This window comes from Octopus bimaculoides, chromosome 10 (genome assembly GCF_001194135.2).
Source record: "Octopus bimaculoides isolate UCB-OBI-ISO-001 chromosome 10, ASM119413v2, whole genome shotgun sequence".
Lineage (NCBI taxonomy): Eukaryota > Metazoa > Mollusca > Cephalopoda > Octopoda > Octopodidae > Octopus > Octopus bimaculoides.
In genome coordinates this window covers 46,255,645-46,263,158 of record NC_068990.1, presented here as the reverse complement: position 1 = coordinate 46,263,158, position 7,514 = coordinate 46,255,645, and the positions used below count along the sequence as shown (strand labels likewise).

The 7,514-nt window shown below is 37.2% G+C and overlaps 1 protein-coding gene across 2 annotated transcripts in view; it reads right to left on the bottom strand.

Annotated features, from left to right (window-relative positions):
* LOC106874172 (cell surface glycoprotein 1) overlaps positions 1–7,514 on the bottom strand; it is a 144,390-nt gene that overhangs the window by 103,663 nt on the left and 33,213 nt on the right. The window contains exon 1 of one of the 2 annotated variants that reach the window (XM_014921826.2): positions 903–1,774. The exons of the other annotated variant lie outside the window; for it this stretch is intronic. The gene's annotated coding sequence lies outside the window, so the exon portion shown is untranslated. Of the gene's footprint in view, positions 1–902; positions 1,775–7,514 lie in introns of those variants that run through there. 2 annotated transcript variants of the gene reach the window in all.

Here is a 7,514-nt window from a genome sequence, read left to right as displayed (position 1 = left end):
GTGTTGCAACAAGAAATATATTATATGTATGTGTGTAATGAATGCATATATGTATATATATATATATATATATATATATATATATATACATGCATATATGTAAATAATATAATAACAATATGTGTGTAAATATGTATATATGTGTGTATGTATGCATGTATGTTTAAGTATGTAAGTATGTATATATATATGTACGTGCGTATGTATATATATATATATATATATATATAAGTGGAGAGATATCTGTACTTGTATTTTTGGAGCAATTAGACACTGAATATATTAATAGAGAAACGTGATCTTTCACACACACACACACACACACACACACACATGCGTACACACATATACACACTCGTATATGTGTGTGTGTGTCTGTCTGCATGTGTATATGTGTGTGTATAGATAGATAGATCGATAGATAGATAGATAGATAGATAGATAGATAGATAGATAGATAGATAGATAAATAGACAGATAGATAGACAGACAGACACTCAGACAGTCAGACAGACAGTCAGACAGACAGACAGACAGACAGACAGATCGATCGATCGATAGATAGATAGATAGATAGATAGATAGATAGATGCATATACAAATACGATCTGACATAGATTCACGTAAAATTCATAAATGCAGAAAATCATGCACACACGCACGTACATATGTACATACATACATGTACACATACATACACACACACACACACACACACATACGTACTACGCATGCATACATACATACATACATACATACATACGTACTACGCATGCATACATACATTCATACATAAATGAACGGGCTGGAGGAAATTGGAGGAAATGAAAATAGAAACAATGACATTATACAGAAGTATAGGCATCTGAAAGAAACATGAAAAAGGCTTCTGTAATACTCACAGCATTCGTTTTGTCCGATATTATAAGGAGTGGAAAGCAAGAGAAACTGCGAGAGTTGAACCACCTTCGCACTTTTCTTCACTGGAAGAATTCAAACAGCCAAGAAGCGAAGGAGCAGAATGACATATATATATATATGTATATATATATATATATATTGTGAGATAGATATGTGAATATATATATATTATGAATTAATATATATATACATATATATATGTATGATTTTAGAGTTTGGTTTTGTAATAATCTATTACAAGATGTCTCTCCTACTCTCTCTCTTTCTTTCCTTCTCTATCTGTGTTTTATATTTTGGATAATCCGAACGTGTTATAGAGCAAAGTGGAGGTAAGGCAGCAACTAGATTCTCAAATCAGGTGGTGGTGATGGTGGTAGTGGTAGTGGTAGTGGTGGTTGTGGTGGTGGTGGTGGTAGTGGAAAAATAAAACCAACCTCATCTGCTGCCTCCAAATATCTCTCACTCTATCTCACTGCAGTTTCACTATACGCGCGCTGCTCCCGTGCTGTACGTATCTAAACTCATCTGTTGTGACTATATTCGCATACAAGTAATAGTACGTAGATTCACTCACATACATACACACACACACGCAATTACATAGATAGATAGATAGATAGATAGATAGATAGATAGATAGATAGATAGATTGATTGATAGATAGATAGATAGATAGATAGATAGATAGATAGATAGATAGATAGATAGAAATATAATGTATGTATGTATGTATAAATTTGCGTGTTTATATGTGTATATAATATACGCTGTAGTTGTCACCCTTTAACTGGTGTTTATACTACTTCATGTTTTTATTATTTCTGTTATTGTTGATGATGATGGTGCTGCCTGCTATCACTTCTACTAATACTATTATAATAACTACTGCATCTGCTGCTGCTTCTGCCGCCGCCGCCGCCGCTGCTGCTGATGGTATTGTTTCGCCTATCTACTCTCACTACTATTACTGCACCTGCTGCTGCTGCTGCAGAAGCTGCAGATGTTGTTGCTGCTGCTGCTGTTCATACTTCGACCCACAGTTATTGTGTCAGTTGCTGCTGTTCTTGCTGCTGCCGCCGTTACTGTCGTTGCAGCAGTTAATGTTGCTGCTACTGATGATGATGATGATGATGATGATGGTGGTGGTAATGGTGGTGGTGATGGTAGTGGTGGTGGTGGTGGTGCACTGTATGTAACCTAGCGGAGTGTTTTGCATTCAGCTCATGTGACGAAAATTTTCCCACACACACGCGCGCACACACACACACACACACACACACACACACTTACACACACAGAGCCAAACCTCTTTCTCTCATCTCTCTCTATCTCTCTTTCCCTCTTTCTCTCTCTCTCTCTCTCTCTCCCTTACTCTCTCTCTCTAACTCTTAGAGAGCCAGATACAACTTTATATTTCTTCCTCGACTATTTTTCTCTCTTACACTTTCACTACCTTACCTTAAATCTTTCCCTTTCTCTCTTCTTCTCTCTCTCTCTTTCTCCCCCTTTAACAGTCTCTCTTTATTACACCATTTCTCTTTCTCCCTCCCGCTTTCTTTCCTTCACTCTTTCTTTTCTTTTCCCTCATTGTCTTTCTCTCTCACTTTTTCTGTCTCTCCTGATACCATCTCTACTTGACTTTCATCAAATGTCTCTCCATTCAAATGCCTTTCACTCACTCACTCTCTCACTCACTCACTCTCTCACTCACTCACTCACTCACTCACTCACTCACTCACTCTCTCTATCTCTCTCTCTCTCTCTCTCTCTCTCTCTCTCTCTCCTTCTCTCCTGACAGCCCATCACTATTCTAGTAATCCGATCCTACGAGGAAAACTGTACGTGTCGCTCAGCCTGCTAGAAGTAGCAGCCAAATCGCCTTCAAATCACGTTTAGCTAGTTTCAGAAAAGGAGACATTAGATAGGAAAAACACGAGGTGGTCATGGCTGGAATGCATTTTGTTTTAGATCTGCTCCATCATGGCTGACCTGGAACTAATCAACAACAACAACTGTTAAAAATAGCAGCCAAGTGCCCCTCACATCGCATTCTACTGACTTTAAGGTAATGAAAAACATTGGAAGATGTGACCTATTTTTCTGTAAACGGTGAGATGGCCATGACCTGGAACGCTTTCGACAACAGAATCGCTCGATCGTTCTAGACCGAAGGTTAGGTAACCCCGCCTCACCAATACCACCACCATCACCACTATCATCACCGCCACCACCACTACCACTACCGCCACCACCACAATCATCATAACTACCACCACCACTACCACTATCACCACCATCCCCCGCCAGCGCCATCAACATCACCAGCACCATCATCATCGTCATCATCATCATCAACTTGACCACCACCACCAAACCTTCATCACTCATTTATTCAAGATGCCAATGCAAATCCGTTTCCAATTTTGATCCCAAATTCCTTTCATTCACCAGGTGCTGCTGCTGCTGCAACAACAGCAACAATATATACTACTACTACTACTACTGCTGCTGCTGCTGCTGCATAAATGATGATGATGATGATCAGGATGATCATGTTGGTCAAGATGAACATTACGATGATGATGATGTTGAACATCATCATCAACATCATCATAGTGAAAATGATAACCATGGTCAAGACAGTTCCCATAATCATGATGACGCTGATGATGATGATGATGATGATGATGATGATGATGACGATGATGATGATGATGATGATGATGATGATGATGATGATGATGATGATGATGGGACATTGCCGCTGTACAACCGTTTAGCTCCTTGTCGGCTCCATCTGAGCACTGGATCCTAACTGAATACCAATTAAACCTACAATTAATGGCGTTCCAACTGTGACCGTTCCCTCATTGTAATCTTAATTTGCGATGGTAAATTAAGGTGCGATTTGAGAGAGATTTGGAAACTATTCCCAGCAGACTGAACAACCTCTCCCTCCAGAATATAATCCTTCTGCTGTCAAACGATAAAATGGCAAAGTCGACCCGCAGACTATTTGAATTTTAAGCTTTTTAAGGAACCAACCGAAAGGAAAGGGATGAAATGAAATACAACCAGGCAATTATTCGGTCACTCTACTGCTTCTATTATCATAACTTTGTACACAGCATTACTAGCTCATGATAGAAGTAAGGATGATAATGCGTACCCGGAGACCAGAAGCAACAGAAGTCGCAGCGGAGTTATGATGCTAAAACGTGCTAAAATTCCTCATAGCTTTTTTATATTTACTAATTTTCACAAAAGATTTTCGATTCTGTCTTCTCCATAATGGAATTAATACGATTATGCAAAAAAAAAAAAAAATTATTTTTAATTGCTCGCCCCCATACCCCCCAGTTTTTCTATTATTTTTTTCTTAAAATACGGACAGTCCGATTCTACTATTCGTTTCTCTTTATAATTTCCAAATATTTTTTTTTTGAATTCATCGAAATCCGAATTGAAAAAGTCTTAAACAATCGCGCATGCGCGCATAAGAGAAATTCATTTACTAACAGAAAATTATGTTATTAAAATAAAGTATCTGTAACATACCTTTAAATTATTGCAGATAAATTTCCGCTAAGTGCTTTATAAACACTGTAATTCTCTCAAGAATTGTCTCATATCTCCACAAAATCCACATACATTCTTCAGTCACCGTTTAATTCGTGCTCAGTATGGTTCCACGTTGTTTGTAAACACATCAGACACGGGATCTACAAAATGAGACGAGAAGGCTTTCGTCTGTGGAAAAAAGTCAATTGACGGTATTCACACTTTTTCACATAATCCTTGACTTCATATGTGAAATGCCAGTGACAAGCTGCATGTCCTTGAACAATATTAGCAGACAGCCGTCCAGTGGTACGAATATTGCAGAGAAATACGTACGCCAAAATTATTGAAAGACAAGAAGAAATTAGGTGGCTCGAATCATATAGTCCAAGTAGACGAAAGCCTTCTTTTAAGAGGGAAAATGAAGTTGGAAAAGTGGTGAAGAAGTTTTGGATACTTGGAATATATAACACGGTAATGAAGGGTTACCTGCAACTTGTTCCTGGCCGAAAAGCAGCGACACTAGAAGCGGTCATTATTGAAAATAATAATAGGGTCCACTATTTTTACGGATATGTGGCCCAGCTATAAAAATCTATCCAGACGGGCACGAATTAACCTGAGACTGAAATATATATGTGGATCTAGTGGAGATATATGCTCCGGTCGAATGTCGATCTATAGGGATTATTATGGTATGAAATGTAAACAATTCTTGGGAGAATTACAATATGGTTATAAAGCACATAGCGGAAGTTTATCCGCAATAATTTAAAGGTATGTTACAGATACTTTATTTTATTAACATAATTTTCTGTTAGTAAATGATTTTTCTCTTACACGCGCATGCGCGATTGTTTAAGACTTTTTCAATTCTGATTTTGAAGTATTTAAAAAACTATGCGGAAATTATGTATAAAGAGAAACAAATGGCAGAATCGGATTGTCCGTATTTTAAAACCGGGAGTTAAAACAAGAAATAGAAAAACAGTGGAAAGTTTTGGGGGATAGGAGAAATTTTAAAAACATTTTTTTTTTTTGGCATAATCGTATAAATTACATTTTGCAGAAGACAAAATCGAAAAAAGTTTGTGAAAATTCGGAAAAAGTTATGAGGGGGTCTTATTTAGCACGTGCTAACATCATAACTCCGTCGAAGTCGCTCTTGTCTACGACAAAGGAAGGACGGATTCTTTAAATTTGGTTGGCAGCCCGCAAGAGATGGTATCTTGATAAAAATACTGGTGGTTGTAACAACTTAACACCGCAGTAGCCTTTATGGGTGAAATGCCATTTAAAAATTATTATATTATAACAACTCTGTAAATGAGACCGGATCCATAAGTACAAGTCTCTCGCACAGCAAGGGTCTCGCTAAGCAGTAGACTGGGCCTGGTCGTCATCCAAAAATTAGAAGGAAGCGATCTCTAACGACAATAGGACTGCTAACACAGAAACCAGCCTACCAAAATAGGACACAGGAAAAGGGTCTATAAAATATTGTCAGAGAAAAACGCAATTCTTTCACAGAATAAAGCCTTCTAGATCAAAAATATCTAATCTTGAGAAGACTCTGGCTATCCTAGTTGGAGCTGGAGGAGATTTCCAACATAGTGAAAGATGAAGAACAAAACTATACAGAAGAAATCGAACAAGAAATGGCAGAAAATTCAATAAATCATTAGGAGAGAAATAATAGCCAGGATAATAACAACTTTTGATTCGTGGAATGAGACGATGTTAAAGAGGAGGGAAAGAGCTTACTACATTGGCTGAAAGAGAGATGAACTAGTGAAAGAACGAGTGCCAAGTTTGAGAGGAATCGAAACAGAAAAATTACGTAAAATAGTAAAGAAGCTGGACAAGTTAACGACGAAAATCAATGTTGATGATATGAGATGTAAACGACCGCATATACTGCACAACTTCTGTTCTTGGGTTAAAAAGTCAAGTAAAAAATGAGTTGCGTATATATATATATATATATATATATATATATATATATATATTAGTGGCCTAATTTGTCATCCCACCTATTGAAAGTCGTATAGCGATAGAAGAATGGCAAGAGATGCAGACCTAACCAGCTGGATTCCCAAAGTAAGTTACAACTTTCGTCTGTCACCTATGCTTCAAACAACGTAGATCGGCAACGAGACTGAGTAGTCATCAGATACGTCATGGATGGAAGTTCAGAGATGACATTGACAATGAGATAGCACGAGGACACAACAATCATTTGTGAAGATATTACAATCATCATACACACACACACATATGTATGTATGTATTTGTATATATATAAGTATATGTATAATAATTTTTAAGTATATGTATACATATATATATACATGTATATGTGCGTATATATATATATATATATATATATATATATATATATGTGTGTGTGTGTGTGTGTGTGTGTGTGTGTGTGTGGTTATAAGACTCAAGGGTCTAGATGTAGGAAGTTAATAAGCGTCGAGCGGTCCGTGGCAAGTATAAAAAACAATGTTCAGGAACAATAGTAGTTTATTGGCGTAGAAGGTTGTAGGTTTTTCCCATATCGAAGTTCGATAAGCTGGAAAATGTTTTTTTTTATTTTATAGTTGATGGCTAGCAACTAGGGTTGCTATGAATACGAACAAAAATCTAAGTTGAGGGAATGGAGCCGGTAAAAGCCAGGCTATATATGTTTCCTAGCTAGCAGATCCTTGGAAGCTATAATTACTCAACGAGGGGTACTCCACAAGCTAATCATCAGGCCGAAGATACCTTAGTTAAATGAAGGTTACATTGTTGATAAGGAATCCTAAGTTAACTCGCTGGAGATATAATTTATACCGACTTTTATAAAAAAATTGCCCAATACTTTTTGTAGAGTACATATTCATTATTCTTTTACCAGAATAATACTGACAGTGACTTCGACGTTTTTGCCCGCTTGGCTTTCGTCGGAAAAAACTTCGAAGTCGCAGTCAACACTGTTCTCTTAAAAGAATAATACACACATACACGTATATATATATACATAT